The sequence below is a fragment of the Cervus elaphus genome, chromosome 8 (assembly GCF_910594005.1).
Source record: "Cervus elaphus chromosome 8, mCerEla1.1, whole genome shotgun sequence".
Taxonomy (NCBI): Eukaryota; Metazoa; Chordata; class Mammalia; order Artiodactyla; family Cervidae; genus Cervus; species Cervus elaphus.
Genome location: NC_057822.1, coordinates 10,455,822 through 10,473,724, shown reverse-complemented (window position 1 = coordinate 10,473,724; position 17,903 = coordinate 10,455,822). Strand labels below are relative to the sequence as shown.

The window sequence follows — 17,903 nt, the reverse complement described above, 5'->3', positions numbered from 1 at the left end:
GTTGCTATTCAGCCACTCAGTCGTGTCCGACTCTCTGTGACCCAACGGACTGCCGCACGCCAGGCTTGCCTGTCCTTCTCTATCTTCTGGAGTTTGCTCAAACTCATGTCCATTGAGTCAGTAATGCCATCCAACCATTTCATCCTCAGTCGCCCCCTTCTCCTGCCCTCAATCTTTCCCAGCATCAGGGTCTTTCCCAATGAGTCGTTTCTTCACATCAGGTGGCCAGCGTATTGGACCTGCAGCTTCAGGATCAGTCCTTCCAATGAATATTCAAGGTTGATTTCCTTTAGGATTGACTAGTTTGATCTCCTTGCTGTCCAAAGGACTCTCAAGGGTCTTCTCCAACACCACAGTTCGAAAGCATCAGTTCTTCAGTACTCAGTCTTCTTTATGGCCCAACTCTCATATGACTACTGAATGACAAGTTGATGACAACTCTTACATGACTACTGAAAAAACCATAGCTTTGACTATGGGGACCTTTGTAGGCAAAGTGATATCTCTGCTTTTAAATTCACTTTCTAGGTTTGCCATAGCTTTCCTTCCAAGAAGCAAGCATCTTTTAATTTCGTGGCTGCAGTCACCGTCTGCAATGATTTTGGAGCCCAGGTGCTCGCTTCGGCAGCACACATACTAAGATTTTGGAGCCCAGAAAAGTAAAATCTGCCACTGTTTCCATTCTTCCCCCTTCTATTTGCCATGAAGTGGTCTTCATTGTTCAGCCACACCTCACAGCTTGTGGGGTCTCATTTCCCCAACCGGGGATTGAACCCAGTGAAAATGCTGAATCCTAAGTACTAGACCACCCGGGAACTCCCGCCTGGGTTTTAGTTTCGATCAGAGGTCATGCTCGGGTCTTCTTCCTATATAATTATGTCCTCATCTTCTGATGAGTGTTTATCCCAAGAACTCCACCTCTTGGGGTTCCAGTTCTCTCTCTCTCACTTCTGTGTGCGTCCCTTGTTGCATTTTCTTTGGCAAAACGTCTGAGGTGGTGGAACAATGAGGTGTCTGGATGTCCCTCTCTAAAGCCTGCACCTTGTTCCTGACTTTAAGGGAAATGCTTTCAGTTTTTCACCATTGAGGATAATGTTTGCTATGGGTTTGTCATATATAGCTTTTATTTTGTTGAGGTATGTTCCTTCTATTCCTGCTTTCTGGAGAGTTTTTTTTATCATAAATGGATGTTGAATTTTGTCAAAGGCTTTTTCTGCATCTATTGATATATTATATGGTTTTTATCTTTCAATTTGTTAATGTGGTGTATTACATTGATTTGCGGATATTAAAGAACCCTTGCATTCCTGGGATAAAGCCCACTTGGTCATGATGTATGATCTTTTTAATATGTTGGATTCTGTTTTGCTAGAATTTTGTTAAGGATTTTTGCATCTATGTTCATCAGTGATATTGGCCTGTAGTTTTCTTTTTTTGTGGCATCTTTGTCTGGTTTTGGTATTAGGGTGATGGTGGCCTCATAGAATGAGTTTGGAAGTTTCCCTTCTTCTGCAATTTTCTGGAAGAGTTTGAGTAAGATAGGTGTTAGCTCTTCTCTAAATTTTTGGTAGAATTCAGCTGTGAAGCCATCTGGTCCTGGGCTTTTGTTTGCTGGAATATTTCTGATTACAGTTTCGATTTCCGTGCTTGTGATGGGTCTGTTACCACTACACGCTAGTCAGGATGGCTGCTATCCAAAAGTCTACAAGCAATAAATGCTGGAGAGGGTGTAGAGAAAAGGGAACCCTCTTACACTGTTGATGGGAATGCAAACTAGTACAGCCACTATGGAGAACAGTGTGGAGATTCCTTACAAGACTGGAAATAGAACTGCCATATGACCCAGCAATCCCACTTCTGGGCATACACACCAAGGAAACCAGATCTGAAAGAGACACGTGCACCCCAATGTTCATCACAGCACTGTTTATAAGAGCCAGGACATGGAAGCAACCTAGGTGCCCATCAGCAGACGAATGGATAAGGAAGCTATGGTACATATATACAATGGAATACTACTCAGCCATTAAAAAGAATACATTTGAATCAGTTCTAATGAGATGGATGAAACTGGACCCCATTATACAGAGTGAAGTAAGCCAGAAAGATAAAGACCAATACAGTATACTAACACATATATATGGAATTTTAAAAGATGGTAACGATAACCCTATATGCAAAACAGAAAAAGAGACACAGATGTATAGAACAGACTTTTGGACTCTGAGGGAGAAGGTGAGGCTGGGATGTTCTGAGAGAATAGCATTGAAACAAGTATACTATCAAGGGTTAAACAGATCGCCAGCCCAGGTTGGATGCATGAGACAAGTGCTCAGGGCTGGTGCACTGGGAAGACCCAGAGGGATGGGATGGGGAGGGAGGTGGGAGGGGGGATCGGGATGGGGAATGCATGCAAATCCATGGCTGATTCATGTCAATGTATGGCAAAAACCACTACAATATTGTAAAGTAATTAGCCTCCAACTAATACAAATAAATGAAAAATAAATAAATAGATAAAGCCTGCACCTCTTTGTCATCTCTAGTACCCTGCTGAGCTGCAGTGCCTTTTCTGTGCTAATCCTCAGGACACACACAGGCCAAGCAATAGCCGATAGCTAGCTCACTTTCTTTTTTCCACGTTTGCTTTCCCACCACTTGGGTTAATACTCTTAGTAAGCCCTCTGGCATTTTCCTGTCACCCTGTGCCCACTCACTGGCCTGGAAGCATTCCACAAACCTCACCAGGTCACCCCGCGTGGAAGCAGCTTGCCAGCCTGGGATTCCCCACCACCAACAGGCTCCCTCACCCCAGCCCCTACACTACCCCTTTGCCCATTTCTATGTCGTTTTCAGTCTCCTAGCTGCTTTGCCAACTGTTGGCTACAGGAGGTAACAAAAACCAAACTGAGAAGTATGTCTTTTTTTTTGGCCGTGCCTCAAGGCTTACCGAATCTTAGCTCCCCGACCAGGAGTCAAACCCAGGGCTGTGGTATTGAAAGTGTCGCGTCCTAACCACTGAACCTCCAGGGAAGTCCCTGAGAATCAGGTATCCTGAGGTCAAAAAAACGAGGCAGGCCACTCCATATAATTGGTGGATCGGTTTATTCTAGGGTCTCTTCCTCACAGGGTGGGATGGGACAGACAATGAAATAGAAACATTTGCAGCTGCAGTATTCACTGCTGAGGGCCCACTGGGGAGAGCTTTATGGTTAACCTAGGGTGTGGGGTAGATGCTTGAAAACAGGAACTTTTTATAAAAGTTACCCATTTACAAACCCAAGTCAAGATTTATAAGTGAGTAACTAGTCTCATGGGTACCGGGAATAGTCAGCAAAGGTTTTCACCACTGTTTGGAGACTAACAGAGCATAGAACCACATGGACCTAACAAGTAATAAACAGTATCTATTACTACACAGCCCATGATGACAGAGATGTGACGCACCACACAGTACATTCCTGGCTAGGGTCAGTGGAAGGAAGGACAAGAGAAGCTGAATGGGCCCAAGATGGTGTCAGTTATGCGAACAGTCATACAATTATAACATGATCATTATAATGTTACCGAAAGAGTGCAGGATCTGGCTGCTCGCTGCTCAAAAGCCAATAAATAAGCCAAGTTGGCGGAAAGGAAAGTTTGCTTTATCTCAGATGCTGGCACTAGAGGCAGGGGTGAGGGGCAGATGTCTGTTCAAAGGCCGACTCCCCACCACAGGCAGCCAGTGGCAAGAGGTTTATAGACAGAAGCATGAGGGAAGTCACTCAGTCGTGTCCGACTCTTTGCGACCAGGCTCCTCCATCCACGGGATTTTCCAGGCAAGAGGACTTTACAGACAGAAGGAAGGGGCTACGTGCAGAAACAGCACAGTCAGTTCTGACAGTCGTCTTCATATTGGTCATCAGTGGTCTGACCAGTATCATCTTGATTGTTTCAGGGACAGTTAATCTTCAGTTCCTGGGTGGGTTTGTTTCCCTTTCTTTGAGGCCATTCTCGGAATTGTGGCCACTCATGTGGTGGGTAAAGTGGGTACATTCTGGTCATCGTGCAATTAACTTCTCCACCTGGGGTTTCAGTATCTATAAGCTCACAGGATATGACTCAGAATATTATGTATAGCCACTGAGAAGGAACTAAAGATTCTTGACTATGCTTAATGACTACATTATTACTATTTGGTCTCCTTTGTTTTTCACATGTTCTCATTTCTCTGATTAAATTTTTTCTTTTTTTTTCCCCAAATCACCACCAATGCATTTATTTGCGGGAGAAAGGGTCAGATCTTATTAGGTACTTTAAACTGGATACAACTAGAGACATTGATCTGCCTAACATCTGAGTGTTCATGATTGCACAGACAACCATATCCCGCATGCAAGGCATCACCATTAAACTGAGGAACCTTTTTTTTTTTTCACTGAGGAGCCTTTGCCTTGAACAGGGTAGGGTAGGGGCGAGGGTGGGAATACATTCTGAGCAGTGACACGATTTCCCATTTAGAAGGTGCTGTCTTCTCAGACAAGCAGTGTTAAGAAAAACAAAGATAGCCTCCTAGCCAAGGCCTGGACGTGACGGTGGCCTGGTGAAAGGGGATCACATCCTATTTACAAAGCAAGAGCGCGAAACTCCCAGTTGAGCTGCGTGATGTGAGCAGGGGGTGACTTGAAGGGTGTGAGTGGGAGGTGGGACCTGAACTCATGAGCCTCTGCCCATGCAACGTGGGCCTCCACAAGCCCATCTCTGGCCCCCTGCACGAGGCAGACTCGGGAAATCTGCAGAGTAAGGGGATTGAGCCCCCGTTCCCCAGCTCCACCCCACCTTCCCCAGGTCTAAGAGTGCCCAGTCCACCGGACGCAGCCTCACCCCCACCCAGTCCCTGCTTCTGGACAGATGCATGGGAAATATGAAAACTGATGTCCAGCCGTGCTAGAGCACCTGGAGGTGATGCTGGGGTGGTCGTCTGACAGGAGCCCTGAGATGATCAGGCCTCACTCGAGGTGGCCAGGCTGAGACAGCGTGGTTTGTTTTTTCAGGTGATTCAACTTACTCCAGGGCAAACCACACTCCTGATGACACCCGGCGGAAAGGCGGTCTGGAGCCTTGGAAGAGCTGGCCCTGCATACTCAGGTTCTTCCAGCGGTGGGTCCAAGATTTGAACACTGGGGACTAAGGAGGGAGCCCGGCCTGCAGCCCACAGTCGTTCACAGCCAAGAAATCACCGACCAGCAGGAAGGAAGAGGTGAGCAGGCTCATCGCAATCCCCATCACAAATTTGGTGTTGGCCCGGATGGTCAGCACCTGACTAAACTGGGAACCTAGATTCTGGTCGTTCCCCAGCCTGGGGCATCACTCACGCTGTCATCCACCAGGCAGGCATTGATGAAGTGGGCCAGCAGGTTACAGCCCCACAAGAAAATCTCCCAGGAGGTGGGGGGGTTAAGCCCATAAAGAATCCCAGCAGGCCCTCTTCTTTGAAAATCTTCCCAACGGAGGTCAACACGCCGCTGGACTTGGCCTCCCATCCCACAAACTGGACCGTGCCGCGCGCTGAGATGACTTGCGGCGGGGGGGCCAGCATGCACAACCACCCAAGGCATCATTATCGTGTAGGAGGTCTCCTTCACCACCTTCTTCAGAGACGTCTTCATGTCATCCTTGTTGGAAACCTGCTGGATCTCATCTGGTACCTTCTTCCTGCTGCCCTGGGTCACCGTGGAGAGGGCACTGGACGTCAGCCTGGGGGCTCAGGCTTGGAGCAGCCCTGTCTCTCCGTCCACTCGCATCGTGCTTGGCGTGCGAGGTAGAGGACCTTCCTCCCCAGCACGTTGGTCCCAGTGGTGGGGGGCCTCGTCTCATGACCCACCTGGGTGAGCAGCAGTCACGCTCAGTGGTGACTGAGCACCATCACTCCTGCACCCAGCGCCACGAAAAGAGCCTCAGTGGTCAGGGCGTTGTCCCCGGAGCCCAAGCCCCCAGAGGCGCCATCCATCCTGTGGGCAGAGGGCTGCGCCGCAGGCTGAGGGTGGCACAGAGGTGCGAGCAGTGGATCTCCGAGCCGGGGCCTCAACTCCCGCCACGGGCTCGGGCTCCAGCTGTGGCTCTTGCCCTCCCCGCGGCACCGCCGGGAGCCTAAAGTTATTCTTTGACTAAGTTTTCCACAGACAAAAGGCAGGCCGAGGACCCGGGGGGAGGACCATAGCATCCTGCTGCCTTTCAGTGAGTATCCTGGCTCAAATGATCAGTTAAAGTAGCCAGCTGCCATCCCAGTCTTAAGTCAGAAATTTAAAAGCTACTTGCACAGAATGTTGAACAATCTGAAGCCTGGCTGTCTTTTAAGACTGCGAAGAGCCCTTCCAAGGACTGACGTGCATGAACAGAGCTAACACATTTCTCATGCATAGCCCCACAGTTTCTACAGCTCAATTCAGTCACTCAGTCGTGTCTGACTCTGCAACCCCACGGACCGCAGCACGCCAGGCCTCCCTGTCCATCACCAACTCCCCAAATTTGCTCAAACTCACGTCCATCAGGTCGGTGATGCCATCCAACCATCTCATCCTCTGTCCTCCCTTTCTCCTCCTGCCTTCAATCTTCCTAAGACATTGGACAGGAAAACAAGTTGGACATGCTCATGGAATTTCTTGCTTTCACCTCTATCATGTCTGATCCTTAAATTCATTTTTATGATGGAGTATAGTAAGTATTTCTGTTTCTACAGGTACTTCAGGGGAGAAAAGACAGGTCCTCCCCATCTTTCTGAGGCTTGTTTTTATAGAAGTTGAGATTTTCATTCTTAGGGCCAGGCACTGGAATTTTGTTAGTTAATGCAGTGAGAAAGAGCAGGGCTGAGGAGCTAGGATTCTAGAGCTAGAGAAAAAAAAAATTGTTTAATAACCACTATTTAACCATACTGGAATCTAGAGTATTTAGTTGTTTTCTACAATATTTTAGTTTGAGGTCAGAAATATCTTCTTAGAAGATGGAGTTCTTATTTCTTGTTCTCCTTAGTGTGTGTGGGTGTGTGTCAGGGGGCAGGGGGATTTTCAAGAAGAAAAGAGGAAGAAGATGTCTTCAACCTACTATCTTGAAAAGACAAACTTGGAGCACTTCCTCCCACCACAGGACTTTGCATATACCATTCCCTCTGCCTGGAATACACTCCACCCTCTTGCCTGGATAACCATGTCGGGAAAAGCCCTATCTTCTCAGGGAATTTCCCCCGTGCCAAGTAATTCTCTGTGATACCAACTAGAATTGTGCCCTAGAATTCAACTGCATTCTGACACTATCACCCCAGAGATACAATCAGACTGTACAGGTTAAGGGCTCAGTCCCTTAAGACTGCCCCTCTCTACACACTTCAGAGGCTAGTCTGACCAGCCGTCTACACATCAACAGTTCCAATGACCCCCTCCTAGGGTTCGATCCATTTGTTAGAGTGGCTCACAGAACTCAGGGAAGCACTTACTTACCTTTAGTAGTTTATTAAAGGTTACGACAAGGGATGCAGATGAACAGCCGGATGAAGAGACCCGTAGTGTGCGATCTGGAAAGGTCTCCAGCACCGGAGCCTCTGCCCCGTGGCACTGGGGTGAGCCACCCTCCCACAGCACGGATGTGTTGGCTCATCTAGAAGCTGCCCAAAACCCATGCTCTGGGGATCTTTATGTGGACATAATCAACTATTAACCTCCATTTCCAGCCCTCTCCCCTGGAGAAGTTGGCATGGGGTGTGTATGTGTGTGTGTGAAAATTCCAAGCTTATAATCACGGCTAGCCTTCCTGGTGACCAGCCCCCAGCCAGGATCCCAGCCCCCACTCCCAACAAGTGACTACGATAAAATGAAAGATGCTCCTAGTGTTCACATCAGTCAGGAAATTACAAGCTTATAGGAACTCTGTGCTAGGAGCCAGAGGTGGATATCAATATCGATATATAATTATTATCTCACAATGACCTTTTTCTTTTTTTTTTTTAAATAAAAAAAATTGCATTTACTTAGAAGCATTCAGAAGGTCAACAAAACAGCTGCAACTTTTTTTCTTTTTCTTTTGCAATTACAGAGTGGTATTCAGTTAACGGAACAACGATTATTCGTATAAGCTGCATCAGAGACAACTGAAGATGAAAAAACTACCGTCCCCATATATAACTAATTTGTTCTGTGCACCAATAAGAACCTGCTTTAAATTTCCATGCCAATTTACAACCCCCATACTGTACCAGGCAAGGTTAGTGGCTATTGAAAATACCACCAGGACAGGGCTATCTAAAGACACCTTCGGTAGTGTGTTAACTATACAAAAAAACACTGTACAGTTTAAAAACAAATCTTACACAGCCTTACATTTCAACTTTTTTTCTTTAAAAGGAGTGAGTTGTGTACAGGGGGGTTAAATGCTTTATAGACAAGAAAAAAAAACTGCGCTAGAACCAACTTATTCATCATCATCTTCTTCTTCCTCCTCCTCCTCCTCTTCATCTTCCTCCTCTTCCTTCTTTTTCTTGCTTTTTTCGGCCTTGACAACTCCCTTTTTGCTGCATCAGGCTTCCCTTTAGCTCGGTATGCAGCAGTATCCTTTTCATACTTTTCCTTCAGCTTAGCAGCCTTCTTCTCGTAAGGCTGCTTGTCATCTGCAGCAGTGTTATTCCACATCTCTCCCAGTTTCTTTGCAACATCACCAATGGACAAGCCAGGATGTTCGCCTTTGATTTTTGGACAATACTCAGAACAAAACAAGAAAAAGGCCGAAGGAGGCCTCTTGGGTGCATTGGGATCCTTGAACTTCTTTTTTGTTTCCCCTTTAGGAGGGATATAAGTTTTCACTTCTCTTTCATGACGGACTTTGTCCGCCTTTGCCATGTCTTCAAATTTTCCTTTCTCTTTAGCAGACCTGCTCTTCCACCTCTCTGAGCACTTCTTAGAAAACTCTGAGAAGTTGACTGAAGCATCCGGGTGCTGCTTCTTGTGCTTCTCCCGGCAAGTTTGCACAAAGAATGCATATGATGACATTTTGCCTCTCGGCTTCTTAGGATCTCCTTTGCCCATGTTTAATTATTTTTCCTCCGCGAGGCACAGAGTCGCCCAGTGCCCGTCTGGCTCTCACTTGCCCCGGCGCTGTCTCTATGGAGCTCAATGTACTGCAATGGCTGTGAGAGCGGGAGCCCCACAATGACCTTTTCCATCCTGAGTTTCAACTTAAGCATCACATCCTCAAAAGACCTTCCTGATCCCACAGAGGGTGCATCCTCCCTAGCTACAACCCTGCACAGATCCATGAACTCCTTCTCCACAGCCCTCTTTACAGTCATACTGTAATATTTACTTGTGATTTCTTTTCTTAGCATCTCTTCCCTAGTTGGCTATATGCTCCCTGAGAGCTGGCTGTGTCTCTCTCTCTCCTGTTTTCACAGAACCTGGTGTTTGTTGAGCGGATGATGGGAAGATGCAGGAATGTGGGATCTACCCTCACTCCCTGACCTCATTGGGGTAGAAAAAAGGGTGTCAGGGAGTTGGCAGCCCTGAGTCCCTGGCTTGTCACAACCTTTCTTGTGACCTTTGCTTTATTTATCTGTTTATTTTGGGCCGTGCCGGGTCTTTGTTGCTGCGTGTGGGTTTTCTCTAGTGCCGGTGAGCTGGAGCTACTCTTCGTTGCAGTGTGCGGGCTTCTCGTTGCAGTGGCTTCTCGTGGCGAGCACAGGCTCTAGGGTACATGGGCTTCAGTGGCCGTGGATGCATGGGCTTAGTTGCTCCACGGCATGTGGAATCTTCGTGGACCAGGGATCAAACCCGTGTCTCCTGCATTAGCAGATGGATACTTAGCCACTGGACCACCAGGAAAGTCCTTTCTTGTGATCTTGAGCCAAATAATTGTCTGCGTCTAAAGCACGTGCCCTCAAAGCCTACATTCAGTGTGGCAGGTTCAGGAGAACTGCAGTACCAACCTTGGCTCCAGGTAACACTCCGACAGCAACTCCTACCACCTCTCAGCCTCAGTTTCCCCAGCTGCGATGACAGGGTGTTGAAGGAGGCCACAGGTCCCCCCGCTTCCTCTTGTTAGGACTTTCAGGTCTTCCTCAGCCCCAGGGCGCTATCCCACATCCCCTAGTCAACACATCTGCCCTGATGTCCTCTGTCCCCTCTGCTGGGTCTGGCCCAGCCATCCTCGGCCTGGATGTGGCACACACATTAATTTTCATGCGCAGGAAGGTGATGGGAAGGCCTGGGAAGGAGAACTTGGCTTCCCATGCACCAGGCGCCGTGCAAAAGGCTCTTGGTGCATGGCTTCGCTCAGCTCACCATTCCCGAGACGGTGCTATCTGGTGCTTTCTATCTTGCAGGGGAAAGGTAAGCAGTGTGCCTGAGGTCTGCTGCTAGGAAGGGATGGAATCAGGTTCCCAGGATCCAGCAGCTCCTCTGCTGTTCGCTGTTCCAGGCAGGAAGCCCCAGGCAAGTTCCCTTTCTCAGGGGCCCTCTGGAGCTCTCACACAGAAACTCTCGGTCTATCTCATTACCCTCACTTCCCCTAAGGGACTGGGAACTTTGATGAAACGTGACTTCAGTTGCTGGTGTCTCCTCCCAATACCCTGCCAGGTCACAGAGTTCAGGGCTGAGACCCTCCGGGTGGCACTGGAGGGGTGGCAGTCTCTGGACTTGGCTGCCGCTTGTTGCTGGCATGGAGGGTAACACCACCTGCTGACCCGATCTAGTGGGGAAGGACCCAAGGATCTGGGGAGGGGAGAAGGTGGAAGTGCTTCATGATACATTTTCGTTCAATGCCATCCCTATTGGCTGGCCAACTGTGGGTTTGCTGGGAAACTGTGGTCAACACCACAGACCCAGACTCTGCCTTCCAGAAACCCTGGTGGAAAAAACTGACAATGAAGTTTATTCAAGCTGACCTTCCTCCAGCAACCTGGAGACCAAGGAAGGTCATTCAGAGGAAGTGATGCAAGCCAAGGGTGAGTGGGAAACGAAGTGGGAGGGCCCGAGGGAGGATGCACACTGGGGAACTGACAATAAAAAAGTGTCAAAAAAAAAAAGGAAAAAAAAAAAAAGTGTCAAGTGGGAGCCTGGGAGTCCCCAGGAGAGTTTGGCCTCTGATCCAAAAGCTTTGGGGACAAGTCCCTGCTTGAGGGACATCAGAATGAGGAGTGATGTGCTGTGAACTATATTTTGAGAAGACCCCAGAGGAGGTGTGGGACATGGCTTGGTAGGCAGGGAGGGCCACTCAGGGCTGCAGACGCTGGTGCTCCAGGAGGTAGGAGGGAAGACCTGCCCCGCTGGTGGGCAGATGGCAGGGGGAGGCAGAAGGAAGTGGGTTGGAGCCCAGGGAGCCTGGGTTAAGCCTTCCCATCTGAACAAGGCTGCCTTCAGCTCTAGTCAGAGTCTCGGGGGCAGGGGGCTGGGGCCGTTGGGGTGGGAAGGGAGTGTGCCAGCCTGTGCCAGACTTGCCTCCCAGCCCTGCTGTCTGGGAGCTGCTGACGGTGCCGTTGTGCCCAGACTGCCTCTGGCTGACCCCTGACGTGGTCCCGCTTCTGAACTTTCCCAGAATAATGAGGGCTGGAGTCCCAGGGCGGTCCGGGCTGCCATCTCTGCCCCCAGGAGGAGCTTTGGTTCCAGAGCAGCTACTGCTTCGGCGGTGGCCATGTGTGCTGTGTCCCACACAGAGCCTCTCCCACTCCCTCCTAAACAAGCCAGGGGCGGTGAATTATTAGGAGAGATTCTTCTGTCCTAGCAAGTGATTCCAGGCATGGCGGCCAGGGGGCTCCAGGGAGCAAAGTGAGACCTAGAGACCCCCAGAGAGAGTGGAAAAGGGGTGGGGGGTGTGGGTCTGCGTCCACCTTTCCTGACACCCTGCCTGCCCTGAGCCCCCGGGGCTGCGGCTCCTCAGGCAGAAGTCTTCAGAAATCTCCACCAAGGCTTCAGTCCCACTGCGGCCGTCTTCCGAGCCGGAGTCTCCAGTCCGACCTTGAGCTCCAGGTATACAACAGCCCACCTGACATCTCCCCTGACGTTCCCCTGAAGGCGCTCACACTCAGTGCCTTCCCGAAGCCCGTTCCATGCCCCCCTCCGCAGTGAATGGCACCCCTGAACGGCCGGATGCCCAGGCCAGGGGTCTTCCTTCTCCCAGGACTCCGCCCCCTCCCTGCAGCTGCCACTTCGACCCAGGTGGTGTTATCTCACCTTCCTTCAGTCTTGCCACACTGGTCTTCCCACCTCCAGCCTCACCTCTTTGTCAGCACCGTCCTGCCATCTGCCCTTTAAATGCTGCCTTCTGGACTTCTCTGGTAGTCCAGATTAAGAATACACCTGCCAGTTCAGGGGACACGGGTTGATCCCTGGTTCAGGAAGATTCCACGTGCTGCGGAGCAACTAAGTTCGTGCACCACAACTACTGAGGCCGCGCTCCAGAGCCCACATGCCTCACCAAGCGGAGGCCCTGCTCCCCGTGACCCTCAGGGTGAAGTCTGAGCTCCCAATGACCCAGCTCTTCTGGCCCCTGACAACTCTGCAACCTCATCTCTTGCCCTCCCCTTCTAGAACTCCCCCTTCAGCCTCTGAAGCGCTTGCACTCCATCCGTCCTGAAATACCCCCTCGCTTCCCCAGGCCTTTTGCACCTGCTGGGAAAGCTCCTCCCCACTTTCATGCAGGATCACCTCTATTCCCCCATCAGATCCCAGCCTTCACACCCCATTTCCAGGGAAGCCTTCCTGATGGCCAAGTTGGTTAGGAGTGCCTGTCCTAGCAATGGTTCTTTCATTCAACAAATATTTACTGCTTGTTTAGATGAGCTAATCCCTGTCCCAGCCATTTTGAATACATCCGGAAACAATCCCGACAACCATCCATGCCCCTAGTGGAGCTCACATTCAAATGGGGTTGGGGATGGGTGAGACAGGCCATAAACAATACAAAGTGAATAAGCAGTTGATCCAGTGTGGGTGAAGGCAATGGGTGCCACGAAGAAAATGGAGTGAGGGAAGCAGGAGGTAGGAGAGGTGGGGCGACGGCAGTCTTCACTGGAGATGGTAACCTTTGGGTGAAGACATCATCAACGACCTCCAGCCAAAGACCACCAGGAAGACAGGGAAGTTATCACGTTGGGTTTCTGACTCGTAGTGAGGGACAGCACCCTCCGTGGGGACCATGAGGACCATGGGGCCACTCAGAGAGTGTTAGAAAGGACTCACTCTAGGGTTTGGACTTGGGTTAGATGATTTAGGAGGGCTTCAGGAAGCAGGACTTTCCTCTGGATTGGATGATGTCAAGAGTGGGGGCAATTCTATGACTGGGGATCTTAATGAACCTTAATGAGGAGGGAAGACCAGATCCAGGTTACTGCTATCATTAGCATGACACAAGTTTTCCTTATGAACCATAGGGGGATGGCCATACCAGATTACCAAAAACTTGGTGGCTTAACAGAAATTTACTGTCACGGTTCCAGAGGCCAGAAGTTTACAATCAAGATGTTGGCAGGGTTGGTTCCTTCTGGAGGCTGTTTCATGCCTCACTCCTCACTTCTGGTGGCTGATGGCAGCCCTTGGTGTTCCTGGGCTTCTAGATGCATCATTCCAGTCTCTGCCCACTTCTTCACAAGGTTCCCCTCTGTGTCTTGATGTCTTTCCCTGTCTTTTACAAGGACAATTATCATTGGACATAAGGCCCACTCTTATCTAAGATGATTGCATTTCAAGATGCTTACCGTAATTACATCTGCAAAGACTCTTATTCTAAATAAGGTCACATTCTGAAGTTCCAAGTGGATGTACCTTTTGGGGTCATGACTAGTCAACCCACTACAGGGATGGCTGGTCCTTTTTACGGTTCGGATGCTTTGTCCTGAAAATACCAATTAAGTCTAACCATTCTATTGTATCATTTAGGATCTCTGTTGCCTTATTTTCTGTCTAGAAGATCTGTCCATTGATGTGAGGTGTTAAAGTCTCCTACTATCATTGTTTTCCCATCAGTTTCAACCTTTAGGTCTTAGTATTTGTTTTAGATATTTGGGTGCTTCCGTATTAGGTGCCTTTATGTTGATAAGTGTAAAATCCTTTTCTTGTATTGATCCTCTTACCATTATACACTGTCCTTCCTTATCTTTCCTTAATAGCCTTTGCTTTAAAGTCTATTTTGTCTGACTTGAGTATTGCAACTCCAGCTTTCATTTGTTTCCATGAAATATCCTTTTCCATCCCCTCACTGTCAATCTGTGTGGGTCCTTTGCCCTAAGGTGGGTCTCCTGTAGGTAGCATATTTCTAGGCTCTTGTTTTTTCATCCTGTCTGCCACTCTATCTTTTGATTGGCGCATTCAGTCCATTGACATTTAAGGTAATTATTCCTTTTTGTAGTTTGGATAACGTTCACATTTTGTCTGTGTTCAGACATGATTGTCTTGACCCATCCTGGTCAGAGTGGCCTTGTCTGGACACTGATGTTCTGTGAAATTGTTTATGTGCAGGAGGAGAATATCAAGGCCTAGCTGTGGGAGCCAGGCCAGCCACTGGAGGCCAGGGCCTGCTGTCCTCTTGTTCAACTTGAAGGCAGTGAGGAAGAGAGCCATCTGGGGGAAGAGTTCCAGCCACAAGGGAAGGATGGGAGTGTGCCTTGAAGGGCCAGCTAGAGGGGCTGGGGGACAGAGAGGCAAGGGAGGCGTGCAGAGCAGTGCGCACCGTGGCTCTTAACACTGCACGGAATAAGGGGCCTTGGGAATGCTCTGAGCAGAGCAGTGAACACCAGGACGGGAGTCATCAGCAGGCCTGGTTTTGATGGAGCGTTAGGACAAAAGCCTGACTGAAGTGGCTTTGAGTGCGAGTGGAGGAGAGTGAAGGCACAAGATGAGACAATTCTTTCCAGAAGTTGTACTGAAAAGTGGAGCAGAGAAACAGGAAGTCGCTGGTGAGAAAGTGGAATCAAGAGAAGGTTTTTTGCTTTGTTTCTCTTTGAAAGCAGTGATGGTGCATCTGAACGCTGCTGGGAAAAGTCTGGAGGAGAACCCGTCTTGACAGTGTCAGTTGGAGCGGGCATAACCGGAGGGGAGAGAAGACAGGCTCCAAGGGCAGGTGGTGGCCTGGCTGTGGAGGAAGACCACGGTAATGAGGACAGGGGTGGATTGGGGGTGCTGAGGCAGGCCAGCTGGCTGGAGACTTCGTCAGCAGAGGCTCTCTGTGGAGAGCCTCCCTCCACATCTCAGCTGCACTTCCTGTCAGTAACCTTGCCCCCAGGCCACGAGTGTAGTAATAGTGTCTGCAGGGACCTTTAGACACCCCACCTGGCCCAGCTGTGGAGACAGCACTTGAAGCTCCACAGACCCCAAAGGGGACCAGAGACGGAGACAGAAGGGTAGGAAACAGAAAGAGAAAAACCAGAGAGGGATCAAAATTCAACCCGGTCTCCCACAGACCCCAGGCACAGGCAGGGGCCGCAACCTGAGTCAGGAGCTACCCTGTGCTGTTCACAGCCCTGAGCATCAGGGCCAGGTTTGAATTGCTAAGAAATTCACTTGTCAAGCTGAGCACTTTCTGCGAGCCTCAAGTTCCCAGTTATAAAGGGGGGAACACCACCAACCTCCTCTTGGGTCTTCTGGGAGAATTTAGGGGTTATAAAACACATAAAAGTACCATCAGGGTGCCCGACAAGGAGCCAGATTTTTTTTCCTTCTCCCCTCTCATCTCCCACCCTGGGGGACCATCCTACATCTTCACACCGGTTCCTACAGCAGCTCCGAGAATGGACGCAGGGCCCCGCCTGCTGGCTGACTCTGGAACTGCTCCTCTGCCCCGGTTCAGAGGTAGAAGACTGCACGTCCAATTCTTCCAGCAGTTTCACTCCATGGCAGCAGATACCATGCAACTTCGGTAGGTGAGCACGCAGGCCTTCTTACCACCCCCACCACCACGGGGCAGGGCCTTTAATCCACCCTGACTCCCTCCACTCCTGCAGCTGCCCCTGCCTGGAGTGCCCCCACCTCCATCTGGAAATGTCAAAGGTCTGAGGCTTTCCACGACCCTCACCTGTTAGCGCCCTCTCCCTCTCACAGAGAGAACTACTGGGGAACTTTCCCACATTCTCTCAACATTTGGGCTTAACCTCTGGCTTGGCTAAACCGTGTGGAGAGAACTGAAACACCTGTCTCCCCTGCTTTGAGACTCACCTGAGGGCAGGAACTGCCTCATTCATCTAACACCAGAATCCTATCAATCACTGCCCTGCCTGAAACCTCCCCAAGGATGTCTCCCCACTCTGGGTGAGAAGGCTGCGTGTCTGTCTGTATGTGTGATGTGTATGTCTCTAGATTTTTCCCATATTTATGTCTTCACACATTTTTTTTTTAAGGGAAAAAAAATCCTTCACTGACTTCCTTATACCTTCCAATTCCCCAGCAAAGCTCACAGCATGGGACCTGGCCTCTGTCTTCCTGATTGCTCCCTCCTGCCGAGTAGTCATCCCCTCATCCATCTTCCATGCATCTCACTGGTTCCTCTCCCTGGAGAACCACAGATCACACTACTCCATGCAGCAAATCCCTACTTGATCATCAATGCTCAGCGCAAATGTCATCTCCCTAGAGGCCTCCCTGATGCCCTGGTCTCGCTCATCTCTGCTGTCCTCATCCCATCTATCCCTGTTGAAGCTCTCAGCATCTGAACAGCAGCACTGAAAGTGTGCCTGTTTTCCTCTAGAAGGCAGGCCTCTAGTGGGCAGGGGTAGTGCCCTTCCATACGCCCACCTCACACATGTTTAATCCGTGTTAGCTGAAAGTCCCCACTGCCATTGTTTGCTCACAAGCAAAATCAGGGATCCAGCCAGGATCTCACAAACCCTCCTGACTCTAAAAATTCTGAGTTGATAATGACAAGCATATTTTAGGCAAGCAGTTACCAAACAGTTGCTCTTAAACTGTGATCAACCTGTTGTTTTCAGCCAAAAGGTCCTTCTCCATGGGGTTCACCACCCTCTCCCATCATGGGGAGTAAACAGGAAGTCATCCCCTCCCTGCTCAGCAGAGGGGCCATTAGGGGCATAGGACGCTGGGGAACCAATAGTCGCTTCTCATCTCTGCATCCCTCAGCACCACTGTGCTCACCTGAGCAATGGAGACCATCTGCCGATCCTGGTGGTGAACAGGAGGGGTTTACCTCCCCACAGTCATCGGCTAGAGCTGTGTTAGGGGCGAGAGGCAGCTAAGCCGCTTCCTGCAGTATTGCCCTTAGAGGGGCACTAAAACAGGATTGGAATAAATCAGCAATCTGGGTGCCAGGGAAGCCAGGTTTCCATACACGTGCCTCTATTTGCTGTGTAACCACCAAATTCAGCCATTCCTGCTTCCACTAAAGTCAAACGGACCTTTGAAAAGAAAGGGCTTTGCAGGCTTGGATATTCTCTACTGAGCCTTCTTTGAGAGACAAATTCAAGTTTTACTCTGCAACTCAAATTCTGAAACGAAATAACAAATGGCATGATCTCTCACCAGAAGGATTTTATTATCTAAAATACATCTAAATCCTTTATTATACCTTCTAGTAAGTTGTCCAGTTTGGGAAAAACTTGACTTTCAATTTCCAAACATCTAGCTCCAGCCTACATAGCCCGATGGCAAGCCAACTACAGCTCATTCACCCTTCCCCTTACCTCATCCCGGAGGCCGCATTAACCTGTGCTCGGGCTCTGGAGTCAGAATCCAGTTCCAATCCTGATTTCACTACATGAAATCATAGGGAAGTTTACTTTATCTCTGAACCTGTTTTCTCATCTGTAAAATAGGGATAAAAACAGTATTCCTTAGGGCTATGAAAATTAAATAAATGCTGTAGATGGTCGCTTGACAGTAGGCAGGTGCTCAACGAATGATTTTTAACCAGGACTAACAGTAACCTTTGCTATGATGACAGGA

At 49.4% G+C, this 17,903-nt stretch overlaps 2 pseudogenes; both read right to left on the bottom strand.

The window, feature by feature from the left end:
* Positions 1-5,043: 5,043 nt before the first annotated feature.
* On the bottom strand, positions 5,044-7,184 carry LOC122698889 (annotated as a pseudogene).
* Positions 7,185-8,310: 1,126 nt separating this feature from the next.
* Positions 8,311-9,160, bottom strand: LOC122698429 (annotated as a pseudogene).
* Between the last annotated feature and the right edge of the window lie 8,743 nt (positions 9,161-17,903).